This window comes from Marmota monax, unplaced genomic scaffold (assembly GCF_021218885.2).
Source record: "Marmota monax isolate L192 unplaced genomic scaffold, Marmota_monax_Labrador192_F-V1.1 WCK01_AAM20220418_F8-fsc00119, whole genome shotgun sequence".
NCBI classification, from domain to species: domain Eukaryota; kingdom Metazoa; phylum Chordata; class Mammalia; order Rodentia; family Sciuridae; genus Marmota; species Marmota monax.
The window spans coordinates 2,867,188-2,883,819 of NW_026694771.1; the positions used below are offsets into that span (position 1 = coordinate 2,867,188).

At 37.6% G+C, this 16,632-nt stretch overlaps 1 protein-coding gene and 1 pseudogene across 22 annotated transcripts in view; both read left to right on the forward strand.

Moving 5' to 3' along the window:
* The first annotated feature begins 3,108 nt into the window (after nt 1-3,108).
* Nucleotides 3,109-4,458, forward strand: LOC124079574 (alanyl-tRNA editing protein Aarsd1-like; annotated as a pseudogene).
* Nucleotides 4,459-8,462: 4,004 nt separating this feature from the next.
* The window catches only part of Zbtb20 (zinc finger and BTB domain containing 20), a 795,965-nt gene continuing 787,795 nt past the window's right edge, over nt 8,463-16,632 (forward strand). For 19 of the 22 annotated variants that reach the window (XM_058572846.1, XM_058572844.1, XM_058572845.1 and 16 more), the window contains exon 1: nt 8,481-8,587. The gene's annotated coding sequence lies outside the window, so the exon portion shown is untranslated. Of the gene's footprint in view, nt 8,588-16,632 lie in introns of all 22 variants that reach the window. The other 3 variants (XR_009225021.1, XR_009225019.1, XM_058572861.1) reach the window with 3 other exon arrangements.

Sequence of the window (16,632 nt, forward strand, 5' to 3'; positions counted from 1 at the left end):
GCGATAATTTAAGTTCTTCTTTTCCTATTTTTATGCCTTTAATTTCTTTTGTCTGTCTAATTGCTCTGGCTAGTATTTCAAGAACTAAATTGAATAGAAGTGGTGATACAGGGCATCCCTGTCTTGTTCCAGATTTTAGAGGGAATGCCTTCAGTTTTTCTCCATTTAGGATGATGCTAGCCTGAGGTTTAGCATATATAGCTTTTACAATGTTGAGGTAAGTTCCTATTATCCTTAGTTTTTCTAGTGTTTTGAACATAAAGGGATGCTGTATTTTGTCGAATGCTTTTTCTGCATCTATCAAGATGATCATATGGTTCTTGACTTTAAGTCTATTGATGTGGTGAATAGCATTTATTGATTTCCGTATATTGAACCAGCCTTGCATCCCAGGGATGAATCCTACTTGATCATGGTGCACAATTTTTTTGATATGCTTTTGTATTCGATTCGCCAGGATTTTATTGAGAATTTTTACATCCAAGTTCATTAGAGATATTGGTCTGTAGTTTTCTTTCTTTGAAGTGTCTTTCTCTGGTTTCGGGATCAGGGTGATGTTGGCCTCATAGAATGAATTTGGAAGAGCTCCTTCTTTTTCTATTTCTTGAAATAGCTTGAAAAGTTTTGGTTAAAGAAGACTTTAGAAGATGGAAAGATCTATCTTGTTCTTGGATAGGCAGAATTACTATTGTCAAAATGACCATACTACCAAAAGCACTATACAAATTTAAAGCAATTCCGATAAAAATCCCAATGACATTCCTTATAGAAAAAGCAGTCATGAAATTCACCTGAAAAAATAAGAGATCCAGAATAGCTAAAGCAATCCTTAGCAAAAAGAGTAAAGCAGGTGGCATCACTATTCCAGACCTTAAACTATGCTACAGAGCAACAGTAACAAAAACAGGGTGGTATTGGCACCAATATAGACCTGTAGACCAATGGTACAGAATAGAAGACACAAAGACTAACCTACATAATTATTGTTATCTTATGTTAGACAAAGGTGCCAAAAACATACACTGGAGAAAGATAGCCTCTTCAACAAATGGTGCTGGGAAAACTGGAAAGCCATGTGCAACAAAATGAAATTAAACCACTATCTCTCACCTTGCACAAAACTCAACTCAATGTGGATCAAGGACCTAGGTATTAAACCAGAGACACTGTGTCTAATAGAAGAAAAAGTAGGCCCAAATCTCCATCATGTTGAATTAGGCCTCGACTTCTTCAATAAGACCCCTATAGCACAAAAATTAAAATCAAGAATCAATAAATGGGATGGATTCAATCTAAAAGGTTTTTTCTCAGCAAAAGAAACAATCTGTGAGGTGAATAGACAGCCTACATCTTGGGAGCAAATCTTTACCCCTCACACATCAGATAGAGCACAAATCAATAGGATATATAAAGAACTAAAAGATATAAACAGCTAAAAAACAAATAACCCAATCAATAAATGGGCCAAGGAACTGAACAGACACTTCTCAGAAGAAGATATACAATCAATCAACAAATATATGAAAAAAATGCTCAACATCTCTAGCAGTTAGAGAAATGCAAATCAAAACTACTCTAAGATTTTATCTCACTCCAGTTAGAATGACAGTTATCAAGAATACAAACAACAATAAGCATTGGCGAGGATGTGGAGAAAAAGGCACACTTACACATTGCTGGTGGGACTGCAAATTGGTGAGCCAATATAGAAAGTGGTACAGAGATTCCTTAGAATGCTGGGAATGGAGTCATCATTTGACCCAGCTATCCCTTCTTGTCCGTCTATAACCCAAGTACTTAAAAACAGCGTACTACAGGGACACAGCCACATCAATGTTTATAGCAGCACAATTCACTGTAGCTAAACTGTGCAACCAACCTAGATGTCCTTCAGTAGATGAATGGATAAAGAAAATGTTGTACATATACACAACGGAATATTACTCAGCATCAAAAGAGAATAAAAATATGGCATTTCCAGGTAAATGGATGGAATTAGAGAAGATAATGCTAATTCTGGAGTTAGAGAATATAATGCTAATTAGCCAATCCCCCAAAACCAAATGCCAAATGTTTACTCTGATATAAGGATGCTAATTCATAATGGGGTTGGGGTGGTGAAGCATGGAAGGATTAGGTGAACTCTAGATAGGGCACAGGTGTGGGAACATGAGGGAGGGGGCATGGGGTTAGAAAAGACGGTGGAAAGAGATAGACATTATTACCCTAACTACATGTATAAAGACAAAAATGGTGTGACTATACTTTGTGTACAACCAGAGATGAAAAATTATGTTCTATATGGGTAATATGAATTGTAATGCATATTATATTAAAAATAAATAAATATTATGAAGAAAAAGAGAATCTTAAAAAAATAAATAAAGGTGTGGCATCCATCTACAAATCAAATATTATATATATATATATATATATATATATATATATATATATGAATGAAAGGACAAATCATTAAAAAAAATAAAGCATGGTTACAAACACTAAAAGGAGGGAAAAAAATCCTCAGTATTGGAAGATGACATGAATGTCAATATAAGAAAATTAACTAATAAATGGTTAGTAATAATAGAGTTCACCAAGATATATGGATACAAAGTCAACATGTAAAAAAAAGTTGTTTGCTTACACATGAGAAATAATAACTAGAAAATAGGAAAAAATCCCTTCTTATAATTGTGAAAAGAAACTGATAATCACTTCTCATAATAATTATAAAATACTGTGGATCTATGTAAATAAAATTATGAACATCACCTACGATCTATAAATACCAAGTTCCAAGTGCACATGTATTTAATTCAAGCCATCTTCAGTGGCTCATGCACTAAAAATGATTTAGTTGGGTTTAGGTACAACTGGGCCTAGGGATTCAAGAAGTTTCCTGGGTTTTTCATGATGTTGGACATCTACTGTTTTTGTCTTGAGCTCCTATTGGGGACTGCTCTTCCTCCCCAAATCCAGTTGTGTAATTAAAACAAAACCACTAATCATAGTGCTCACCTCATGTTTGCAGTTTGAGGATAAAATGTAGTTCATAAAGTACCTGAAGTAAACATTTGTGTACTGTGTAGAAATCCATTTTCTTGAATGGCATTCCTGTGTCAGCGGGACAGCTATGCCCGGAGTTCTTCACCATGTGGTGTGGTCTCCTGCTAGCCAGCTGAGCTGCAGACCCATGGGAGCAATGGCAAGAAAGAAGGGCTGAGCGGTTTCCATGTTGTGTTGGAAGACATGTTACTTTTCCCTAAGGGCAGGGGACAGCCTGATGACCATGGCACAATCAATGACATCTCTGTACTGAGAGTAACCTGCCGGGGAGCCCAGGCTGATCATTTCACAGGGACACGTCTGGCCCCTGGGAGCCAGGTTCAGGTCCAGGTTGACTGGGAGCAGAGGTTTGATCACACGCAGCAGCATTCAGGGCAGCATCTCATCGCAGCAGTGGCTGATAGTCTGTTTGGGTTGAAGACAACATCATGGGAGTCAGGGAGACTCCAGAGTGTTAATTGAGCTGGACAGCCCCTCTGTGACTGCAGAACAAGTAGCCACCATTGAGCAGAGTGTCAATGAAAAAATCAGAGATCAGTTGCCTGTGAGTGTTCAAGAACTGAGCCTGGATGATCCTGAGGTGGAGAAGGTGAGAGGCCGGGGATTACCAGATTATCATGCTGGACCCATTCAAGATGTTACCATTGAGGGTATTGATTCTAACAGGTGCTGTGGGACTCATGTAAACAATCTTAGTTACCTTCAGATCATAAATATTCTGGTTACTAGAAGGGGGAAAAAGAACAAAACCAACCTGATATTTCTGGCTGGGAACCAGGTGCTCAAGTGAATGGAGAGAAGTCACGGAACTGAAAAGGCACTGACCACTCTGCTTAAGTGTGGAACAGAAGATCATGTGGAAGCAGTGAAAAAGCACCAGAACTACTCCAAATTCCTGCAGAAGAATAACCTGAATCTGCTCAGAGACCTGGCTGTGCACATTGTTCACTGTCTCAGGAATAGCCCAGACAGGGGAGGTGTGGTCATACAATACAGGAAGGAGGGCGATAGTGAGTTCATGAATATCATTGCCAGTGAAATTGGGTCAGAGGAGACCCTCCTCTTCCTAACTGTGGGAGAAGAGAAAGGTGCTGGGCTCTTCTTACTAGCAGGGCCAGCGGAGGCTGTGGAAACCTGAGGCCCAGGGTGGCTGAGGTCCTGGAAGGCAAAGGAGCAGGGAAGAAAGGCCGCTTCCAGGGCAAGGCCACCAAGATGAGCCAGTGGGCAGAGGTGCAGGAGCTTCTACAGGACTATGTCAGCACGCAGAGCACTGAGGAGTGGGAACTCAGGGTGCCCACTCCCTCTGACCGTGGAAGGAGTCTCTTGGACAATAAAATAATGTGACTCAAAATGGTTCTATTACCACTTAAATTTATATGACTAATTTGTACAGTATACTCTAGTGTGCTTGTGTGATCAGCATCTGTTTGTGAATAAGTAGTTTTCTGATTTGGTGCTTATTAGGCATAAAAAAAAAGAATTCCATTTTCTTTCCCCCCTATTTCCTTAATATCATTTATTGAGTATTCCCCTTTCCCCATAATCTGCATTGCCAATCTCAAATTAAAATTTTTTGCATGAGCTTCTTTCTGGTTTCTCTTGTGTTCCTGTGTTACATTCAGTAATCAGTTAATTACACCATTAATAGATTTCCTCTTTCCCCCTTTTCCAACTATTTCTCTAGTCTTATATTCTTTAGTTAAAACTCTTGTATTCTCATTAAGTGAGTGATGTTTTGGGAAAACTTCTTATGGTTCTGGTTTGAGTTTCTTATTCAAATCAAAGATTAGTAGAACAGAATAGGCATGGAGAGTCTATATGCATAGCAAATCAAGAAAACAAGGATTTGCAATCCCAGTGAAATATTATAAAGGGGTGCAGAATTTTATTATACTGTAAATTTGGAGGTTAAAGGCAAATTTTATATAAAGTTTTCAGAGACACAATAACTTGTCTCTCATCTGGGTTACATATGGATTTACAAAAATCCCAAGTTGCTTTGGATGTAAATTGTCTAACATTAATTCTTTGCATATTATCCTGACAAATTTTGGTGTCTAACTCATTTCACTATAAAAGAGATTTTAACATTCTTTCACCAGTTATTATTTTCCCAAGTTATTAGGGAGCTCATTTATAGAAAAATAGTATCAGTTTTTAAATGGCTAAAAATATAAAGTGATATATATTGCACGTGATTGTGCGAGGAAAGGTGGTAAGCTTTCTAATGGATTCTCTAAAATTAATCTCTAAAAACCAAAAGTTACTTCTCTCTCTATATATAAATATATATATGTAATATAGTTATATATGGTCATTATATAATTAGTTCCCTTATTAGAATCTAAGCTCCTTGAGAGCAGAATCTGATTTGATTAACTTTTTATTTCTGTATAGTGATAATTTCATTGTGTTACAAATATTCCCAATTTCTTAGGAGTTAGGCATTCTTTCTCTTGTATTCTAATACTGTACATGACACATGTATACTCAACACAGTAAGTTATTCCTTTATTTCTCTCTCAGAAAACAGAGAACTTTTTGGAGGAAAATTGCCAAATCATTTTGTTTTTTTAGTTTCTAAGAACCTACTGATTTTAAATGTCCATCGAATGTATTTGTTGTGAAAAATATGCACATACTATTTGTTGAATGAATGGGTATAGTATAAAGGAAAGAGGCAGGTAGACTTGAGTTCGAACACAAGTCTGTCACTTGTGATGCAGTATATTCAAAGTCTAAGTGTCCTCATTTGTAAGTAGGAAGATTATCATTTATTACTAATGTCTTGAAAACCTTAGAAACATTTTATTTCTGAAAGCATGTTAGAGAACAGAAGTTTTTCATAAAATTCTTTTCTAAGCAATGACTCATCTTATTTTCCTTTTCTATCTTGCTTTTCCCATTGTCCTCCCATGTTTTCTTATCATGCTGTTCTTATTCTTTTTCCTCAGTTCTGTTAATTGCTAACCAAAAAAATCTCTTGTCTTCTATCATAATTATGAAATTCTTGCTACATCTTTTGGAGTGTTTGTATAGGGGAGAGTGGCAAGGTGGTGAAGATATGTAGGGTGTAATGTAAATATGAAGACTGAGGCATTCCTTAGAGACTTAAGCATTCTAATATTGGCAGAATAGAGCATAACAACTCTTAAATAGGGGCAGTTAAACCCAAGACCTCACTTTACTACTAATGCCTTATAACCCCAACAACATTTATATCAATTTACGGAAAGTTATCTTTAAAAATGTGTTGAAAGCGTTAAGTGTTCAGAAGTATTTTTTTTAATATTTATTTTTTAGTTTTCGGTGGACACAACATCTTTATTTTGAGTGGCCACTGCTTGTTGAATATATAGGATTAACTATTGGAACACTGTTAACCTGTACTATTTTTCTTATGTGAAGTTGATCTGTATGGAATACTTATTAGTTGTCGCTACATCACTTTCCGTAAGATTTATGTATAAATTTAAAAATGTTTCGGCTTCCATGTTTATAGCAATTTGTACACCTCACTGGTCTTTAGATATCTGATTGGATAGTTTTCTTAATTCTGAACGTCTGTCTCTTACATATCATCCTTAAGGTAGCTTTAAAGTTTAATGAGGTCAAGGTCTTATGCTTTTTTTTTTCATTAGGGCTAACCTATTTTGCTTAGATTCTGCCAAAGACTTCTGTCTAGTCAAAGTCAGGCATCTAGTGTGGAAAGCAGGCTGCACGTGCCAAGGAAATATAAATTAAAATCCAGAAGACTTAATTTAAGTCTGTTAGAAACTATATATCAGATTCATGTCTTATAAACAATGTCATTTTCAAATTGAAAATACAGTACATTCTTTATGCATTGTATTTTTGATAACGTCTCTTATTATTATTATTTTTTATGATAGATTACTATTTAAGTTCCCTAAAAATTTCAACTTCTTATTTTGGCAGGAATTATTTTCCTTTATAAACTGAAGGGCAATTATTTTTTCCATCTTAGTCCTTTCAAGAAAAAAAAATTTTTTTTAACCTATCCTGGCCTTCCTGTTGGCCTTGAGACTCATTTTTACACCCCAATGCCTGAGTACTGGACCAATATTTGTAAGAATATGGCTCTGGGGAGTGTTATGTTGAGTGACAAGTCATAGAGAATGAGGGTTTTATTGAAGCATCTGAACTGCATTTAATTTTTCGTGTCCGCTTTATTTGTTCCTTTCAGCTCTCAGGTTACTGAATTTTGTGGGCTTCGGTTGGGTCTTTGGAACTTCAGGCGTTTGGTAATAAGAAACATAATCTGCTTTTTCCGGTAGGATGATAAATCCTCATTTATATTAAGGGTGGCTTATTCGAAAGTGTTTTTTTTTTCTTTTTATTGGTTGTTCAAAACATTACAAAGCTCATGACATATCATCTTTCATACATTTGATTCAAGTTCTAAACAAATTCTCCCTTTGGGCCCTGGCGTTGCTTAAGGCGGCCTCTGGTGACCTACCTTGGCAACCCGTACCCCATTTCTCAAGAATCAAGATGACCCAGTGTGGCCTTGTATGCTGCCACCACGCCAGACCCTCTAGCTTGCTTTCCCTTCCACCACCCAGGATCAGGATTCCATCCTGCTGCCTCAGCCGTCTGCCACAGCGACATCCCCTCCAATCTCCAACCCTCCCGCGGCTCCCCCCTCAGAGCGTCTCGCCACGCCAGACAGCGGGTAACCGCCGCCTCCGCCGGGGCATCCCGGCTTCTAGGCCTAAAGCGCTCCAGACACCTGCCTCTCACTGGCCACCGCCGCTGCCCCTCACCCCGCAGTCCCCTCGACAATTGGCCCCAGGCCGTCATTCGTCATCCTCGGGCCTCTCCTCGTGTCCCGCCTCCATCCTCGGGTCATTTAAGTTTATCACAAATAAATAAATAAAGGAGGAAATAGAAATGCGTAGAAAGTAAAAGCAGTTGGGAGGGGGCGGGGGCGTGGAGAAAATGGGGCGGGGCGGAGGAGTTAACAACCAAACTTGATTGTGTCTGTGTTGGCCAATCAGGGTTCATTCGAGTCCGGTCTGACGGGCTCTGTCGACCAATAGTTTTCCATCTGTCGGATCACTGAACGACAAGATGCGACTGACCTCTCCAGAGTGGGCGAAGGTGCGGCAGAGCCGGGGAGGGAGTGGGAGGACTGTCTGCCAATCGTCTATTAACAATACTTTGAGCGAAGTTTCCGCTCCCCAATGGATGTTTAAGATAGCGGATTGGGTCTCTCCTAGCCCAATCGAACAAGGTAGAGATGAGGGAAGGGGTAGTAGGGGGCGGGGACAGAAAGGGGAGGAGGAAGAGTGCATTTTGTTTATGGGCGGCAACCTCACGAGGGGCGTCCTATTCTTATTGGCTCACTGAAGCCAAGAGTGGCATGAGCGCAACCAAATAGTGGTGAAAGCTAGAGGTTCGCGGCATGAGGCGCCCAATGTGGGCCTTCTGCCGAAGAAGTAGGGGCGGGGGGAAGTTTAGGAGTTGAGGAAAGAAGATTAAAGAGCGCAAGGAGGTAACGCCAAAAACTCTAATTTGTTGTGGGGCCGCGGGGAGAGATGGGTGTATGCGTGCCGAGGGGGGCCAGGCGTCTGTTAGGCGCTGGAGTGGGGGGCGGCGGAACTGGGAAGGCAGGGAGCGGGGTGGGGCTGGGGGAGCGAGTTACGGAGCAGCGAGCCTGCGGGCCGTCAGCCGGCCCAGCGCGCGTCCCGCGCCCCGCCCCGAGCGCGCCCCCTCCTCCGGACTCCCCTCCTCGCGCCCAGCTGCGGCCTCACCCGACCCGGGGGGGAGGGTCTCTGGGTGCCAGGAGCGGGCGGGGCGTCCCGCATCTGGAAATGTGTCTTCTGCCTTTTTCTCTTTACTCCCTGCGCCTGGAGCTGCCGCTTCCAAGAAGAGGAGCTGAGGGGGACTAGCCGGGGCTCCGGAGCTGCTAGAGGCGCCCGCTTGTCTTCCGTCCCCTCCCTCCTCGCCCTCCCCCGCTTGCCGTGGCTCTCGCGGTCTCTGGAGCGTCTTCAGAGAACGGGGCGGGAGGTGTCCTGGCCCCAGAGCGGCTGGACGCCTCTCCAGACGCCTGAGCTACCGGCCCTCGCCTGCTTCGCTTCCAGGACTAGAGAGAGGAGGGGGCTTGGGAAAGGGAGACCCATCTTTCCTTTTTCTCCGTCTTTGGGCCACTTCGGAAACATTAAAAGACGTTGACGCTTTTTGATATCTGAGATAAAACGGTTGGAAGGCTTTTGAAAGTTTCTGTGCGCTCCCTTACATTGTTTAATGCATTCCTGTCTGTGTGGCTCTTCAGGTCCTTCCCCAATCGCGAAGCCGTTACCCTTTTTTAAGGATGCTGGAGAGGCAGGAGGCAGGAATTTTCTAAAAGTTCTATTGATAAACACACTTGCAGAAGCATATGCTAGGCACACACACAAACTATAAACATTAGCGAAAAACACAATATGGCGTACAGCTACACTACCTAGCGCGCGGTAATCCGCTGATCTCTTACTCTCAACCAGGTTGAAAGAGGTCAGTAGCAGGATGACAGCTCTCACAATAAAAATCTGAATGAAACAGGAAGTAATTTTGAAGCTTGTGGGTGTAGTACTGTTCTGAGAGTCAGCATTGGCCCAGGCTAAGTTGAACGTGCTACCTTTCTAGAAATGTGAAAATTATCTTCAGTATGTTTATCATTAAAAATACAGAAATGCTGAAATGGCATTTTCTAGCTGGAGGCCAAGTGTAAATTTCAGCTGTTAATACTGGAGGCCACTCATTCCCCCAGTGTTTTCAAGTGAACTCTGTTCTAAAGTTACTGTTGTAACTTGTTGCCATTGAAAGTTTTAGGCATATAACTTATCTTTTTGTAAATAAATTCTATACATGCAAATACTGAATTTAACTTAAATTCGTAAACGATTCAATTTCATTCTGTTTCTGCTCCTAATCTCTTTGCCATCTTGTGGAAATAGACTCCACCCTTACCCTACTTAACCCTCATGTAGATTTGACCAGTCAAGATTTGACTTTTGTGTATTTTTGCTTTACAACTGGGACTGTCTATATTTGTAGGAAAAGAAAAAAGCTGCTTAAGTTGATTTTCATGCCCTTAACCTTTGTCATTCTTAGCCAGAATATATCAGAATCACATATCGAAACACAAACAGTACATGATAATATTCCTGTGCCATCTCTTGAATTCTATTCTCCCTAGAAAGGTTTGAAGATGTCCTTGAAAATGTTCTGATGTTACAGTTCTTTGCTCAAGTTTTAATTTCCCAGATTGGGGCTGTGATTTCCATTGGGCTCAGTTTTGAAAAAGTTTAGGTTTGAGAACACATGGTGCTGAAGTAATCAGGTGAGAAGAAGAAAAGTGAGTTTTTAAGAAAAGCAATAGCTTGTTTAAGTGAGTTGGGCAGTTGGATACTTCTGGTGTTGTGGTTTCATATCTTAAAAGACAGTGAAATACAGGCTTTTGCATATGAGGATTAGGCAGCAAACTTACTGTCTACCAGCCTTCAAATCAGCATGCCCTTTCATGGTGAGGTTCCAATTTTAACAGGTTAAAGAAAATTTGAGACTAAAAATTGTCAAATTTTATTCATTTCCAGGAAGAAGTCTTTATCGTTACCCATCTAGGCCAGTGTTTTAAGACTACTACTATACCAAGAAGATACAAATATAGATTATTTACACCACTAGCTATATGAGAAGCAAGATGAAATTAAAGGAAATAATTGAGGAAGGAGAAAATTTTCATGTGAGAAATTTTTTGGTGGTGGTGGTGGTGGGGGATAAGTGTTATGTCAGTTTCCTACACAGTTAGGATGGAAAGTTGAGACCCACCAATATCCAGCTCCTCTTTCTGTCAATTTAATAAGAATTTGACTACTTGGATAAGGAAGAAAATCTAAGGGAAAAACAATTTTAAGTGAATTATTTTTGTCTCATTAGTGAAAGTCTTCAGAAGGCTTTCTGATAAATTGGATTTCCTAGAAAAATGGCTAGACCAAATAATTAGTTTATTTTAGAAGAGCAATAGGACTATAACCAAATTCTTGTGAAGGATCTATAATTTATAAATGAATTTCAAATTATTCCAAATATCTTCAGAATAAGTGATAAGGAGACACTTTAAAACATTTGGAATGTGGAAGTGGAGCAAAATGGATTCTGTTTTATTCTCTGAAATAATCATGTTTTCCTGCAGTGGATGGTTAAATCATCAAATTGTTAAAGACATTGTTCTAGGCACTTGGGATATTGACAGTGAATAATACAGAAATTGCCTGCCCTTGTGGAACTTCCATTGTAATATTACACACAGTTTGTGTACTCTGCATTGCTAGGAGGTGAGATTTTTGGGTGGAACTTTAAACTCTAGCTGCTTTCTTATTTTAGGAACTATGATTTGAAAGATCTTAGAGAAGTTTCAGGGATAGGAAGGTGTTTACCAATTGCAAATTATAGGAAAGGGAGAGTTGAGTTTATTTATATTTGTACCTTTTGTTATTGTCATGAAACATCTCCATATATTTCAGTAAGTTTTTTTGACAGATAGGGGTTTTATATTTTTCACAATTTTAACCATGTTTTTAAAATAAATAAAAATGTTGCTTTATATTTAAAAATATCTTGTGTCCTGAAATTTACTGTAAATTTCAAATGTAGCATTGTCTTGTTAGCAAAGTTTGGTAAAACAACTGCTACAATATCTTAATTTTTGGTTAAGATTTGTTTTAGGAATATATCTGAGAAATCAAGTGCCTCAATCTTTTTAGTTGTGGTTTTAACAAAAGAAGATGAAAATTGTAATTAATTTACAGTTGGCATTAAAGAGCTAGAAAAAGAGAGACTGCAAAAAAAAAAAAAAAACTTTGTTATTTAAACCTTTTTTAAAAAACTCCAGAAGCATTTGATTGGCACATCTCTGATTTAATAGACCATTTGTAATGCAAGAGGAACATTACAGAAGATTTTAGCATTACTTTAATCATTTCATCTGTAGGTGGAAAAATCCTAGGTTCTAACAGAAGGAAACTTGGTGCCTCACAAATGAGTGTATGATTTAACTCTGAGTTTGTGGCTTCATGTAGTGGGTGTCTCACCTTTCTAAAACCTAGTTCATGCTTTTTTTTTTTTTTGGTTACTGGAGATTGAACTCAGGTGCACTTGACCACTGAGCCACATCCCTAGCCCAATTTTGTATTTTATGTAAAGACAGGGTCTCACTGAGTTGCTTAGCACCTAGCTAAATTGCTGAGGCTGACTTTGAACTTGCTCCTGCCTCTGCGTACTGAGCCACTGGGATTAGAGCTGCTGGGATTAGAGCTATTGGGATTACAGGCATTCACCATGCAGGGCAGTAGTTCACTCTTCCTAAAGAGCAAGTTCTGATTTTTATTTTTCTCTATCATTGAGAGTCTTACTTTGTTAACCAAATACAAGTTTAGTTCTTAAATGGGATAGTTTATTTTATACACCATCTTCCTTCTCCCAGTTCCCCCATCCTCTGATGTTGGGTTTGTATCTCCATGTGTATATTGGGATCTCTCTTTATGCTAATATGTAGCAGAATGAACCTCCATACTAATGAATTTTAGAGGATTTGTCATCATAAGAAAGCCATAAACATGAAGATTTAGGAGGATATGAAGACTTTACAACATGAAATGAATTGCTTTAGCTGAATTTTTTAAAAGGCAAAGTGGAAGAATGGTTAATAGAATGATAAAAACTAAGAACGTTACCTAATTATAATAAGGGTGGTTAAACAATGTGGGTTTATGTGTGTATGAGAATATATTTATAAATGAGCAGTTTTTAAATAAAGATATATTTTAGTACTGAATAAGTAATTCCAGTTCTGCTCTGTGGTCCTTGATATGGAATGTGTTCAAAGTTCCCAGGTGATTTTGTTTAACATGCTTTGTTACCAGAACTTTCCTATGAGTAACATAAAAACAAAAATTAGTTAAATCTTTGTAAATTTTTTATTGGGAGGATGATTAGCATGCTATTTTGGAAGTTTTCTTCAAGTGTGATTACCAAACTGTGCATAAATAAATACAATCTGAAATGGGAAGTTCATAGAACCTGAATCCACATAAGATAGATGAATGTTTCAAAACGAGTTATTCATAGTTCAAAAGATAAAATCCTGACATCTGTCAAGCTTTTTATAGTAATAAAATAAGCATGACTAATTCTATTAATATTCATATTTGTAAGGTAAGTTTAAGCATGTGTACAGTGCATTTTAAGTCAAAATTTGGGGTGTTATTGGCTAGACACAGTCATTTCTTTGCCAGAGATACTAGGCTGTGTGAGGGCTAACCATCTGTCAACTGGTGATAGAGACAAAGAAAGGTTTTAATATACTAGTTTAAAATGTCCACAAACTTGTTTTGAACTGTATTGTCATTTTGTTTGGCCTTCATACTCTATGTTGAATATGCACTGGGTCAGTCACCCACTTTGTTTAATGAACAAACGATTCAAGGTCTAGATAAGGTTATTGTCACAGCTGATGGGTTCTAGATGCAAGATAAAATATGTTTTGATTTTGCTTTCATGTAATGATCAAAAATTCACAAGTGGACTGACCACCCACTAGCAATTATACAGTTTCAGGCATGCTTATTTTATCGTCCCATTCTTGATTTTGGGTGTCTTAATTTTTGTGCTTTATAGATTCAAGCCTTATATTTCAGTCTCATTCCTGAGCTGTTTGGGGGGAAAAATGTAGCAACAGGAATCCAGATTGCCTGTTTTAGGTACAATATGGTGTGATGTGAAATTGAAACAGCAGATTGGTGAGAAACTTTAGTTTCAAACAAATATAAACTAGTTTGTTTAGTGAAGTCGTACACAAAACAGTAGTCTCTATTGACAGGGCAATTTTTTTTTTTCAGTAATTTCCATATTATGAGGTTACTTTGGTTCTTTGGGCCATAAGTTTATTTCTAAGATGTTATATAACAAAAATAAGTTCTAATATTGCTGATTGCAATAATATAGTTAGATATGGCAGGCCATGGAATTATTTATAGCAGCGCTAATTATATCAATAAAAATAGCAATATTAATACTGTGTCAAAATCCATTCTTGACAGTATAAGGTAAACAAAGCTATAGTCAAAGCAGGCAGCCTGTCTTTACTGTCAGCTCATGAATATACACTTCAGGAAAAATATACACACAGTTTAGAGAGTTAGGTGTACTGATTTAATCTCTTTTCAATTTTGACCTTTTTTTTTTAGAGGTGTTCTTTCTAATTCGACACAAGATTAAAAAGATCTGGGTTTGTAGTTTTAAAATTCTTGGAATCCATTATATTATTGTCATTGGTAAGTTTCTAAAGATTTACTTATTTATACTGCACTGCTTTATAAATTATCAGAAATTCATTTTATGTGTACCTTTATTCTTGGAACACAGGTTACCATTGCAAAAGAAAACTAGAAGAACCTCTAACAATTTACAAAATAAAAAACATAGCTACCATATTCTACTTCCCTTCTCTCTCTATTTCTCTCTCTCTCTCTCTCTCTCTCTCACACACACACACACACACACACCAAAATAAATCACTGGCTTCCTTTAGATATGGAAAAATGTGCTTTACCATAGTTTGATTCAAGGAAAACTTCAAATTTTCTTTTAAGTTTTCATTTTTTTCTAATCAGTTTTTTTAAACAATCTTATTGTATTTTAAACTTACTTTCCTAAGACTATGTATTTAAAGAGGTAGAAGTCTTTATGTAAATTTTTAACTTGAGGGTAAAACATCTATCTTTTTAATCTCATATATTAATTTTAATTCTTTCATTTTATTGCACATTGTCAAAATCTTGGGTGTAAGAGTGAGTTAGTAGAGGTTGGTCTAAATAGAGTGCTGCCACTAACTAGTGGTATGATTTGGGGCATGTCATATAGTTGTGTGGATCTCTGCTATATGTCCCTGATGTTTTCATCAACATTTGAATCATTTTAGTTGCAGACAGTGATACTGGTTGGTGAAGTTTGGACTATCAGGAAAAACTAAAATATTCACATGTAAAATATTTGACTTTGCTTTTTTCTTTTAGTTTTTTGATAGTTTTTATTTTAATGATACCTGCTTTTAAAGTAAGCAGAATACAACAGACACTAGTATTGCTGTATGTATAAACGTGGCTGTATAACCAATGTGATCCTGCAGTCTGTACACGTGGAAAAATGAGAATTCATACCCCATTTGAATCAAATGTATGATATGTCAAGATAGTTGTATTGTCTTGAGCAACTAATAAAAAATAAAGTAAGCATAATTTATAACTATCTACAGTTATACACTGCAGATACAATATTAAGTGCTCATAATCCCTTGCATTTGGTAAATACAGGAACTTTATTAGTTTACATGAATTTTTCACCAACTGACCTTAACTCAGGAAGCTATATTAGTAACTGAATTTATAAACTTAGTACTTTGCATCTCATCCAGCATAAAGTTGCCCAACTAAGGAAAACAGGTAATAATAATGAATTCAATCATTTTATGATTCCATAAAATACATAGTTCAATAAATATATCTCCAAAGGAAGAAAGTGGAGTTGGTTTTTGTACCTCTCTTGTTTAGGTGGTAAGTAAATATACTTTGAGTCATCAAGAACTATCTCCATATGGATCTTAGAAAATTTGGAATTTTAACTACTGATTTGATTTTTGATTCTATATTATACCCATTCAGAAGTAGATTCCCTTAGAAGGAATGGTAATGCAGACAAATTTGCCTATTTATTTTGATATGGGGTACTGGAAAGAATCTGTGTTAGAATAGACTTTGCACACACTGTCCTGTCATATATAGAAAAAACAACTGTATGCAATTTGTGTGGACATACTTTATGGATCTATATTTATGACAACCTCAATGTTTTCATTTAAAGTTTCAATTAGGGGGCTGGGGATGTGGCTGAAGCGGTAGCGCGCTCGCCTGGCATGCGTGCGGCCCGGGTTCGATCCTCAGCACCACATACAAACAAAGATGTTGTGTCCGCCGAAAACTGAAAAATAAATATAAAAAATTCTCTGTCTGTCTCTCTCTCTCTCTCTCTCAAAAAAAAAAAAGAAGTTTCAATTAGGTTATTTTAATTGATTCATTTACTTCTTTTGCTATTATAAATGGTTATGAGAAGCTCAAATGTATCAAATGCTACTTATTCACAAGTAGAAACAGAAATCTGCAGAAATTTATATAAATATGGATCCTCTGCCTTTCCTACATCTACCCGACATCTACCCACAGCTTCAGATATTCCTGGAACTGATCATACAACATTTTATAAATCACCCCATAGAATATTTTGTAAATTCTATAATAATTAGGGAATATAAAACTAGCCTATCAAATGTCTAGTTAATAGAAGTTGCAAAAAAAATTTGAGATCAATTCATTTGGGACAAAAAGTGGTATGAGTGTTTCAGTACATGCACATAATGAGAAAGATATTCTAAATGAGCTTAAGTGAAACTGATTTGGGAGTGTTGACTGAAACCTAGCATGTGTATTGAGGAATTCCTGTGGG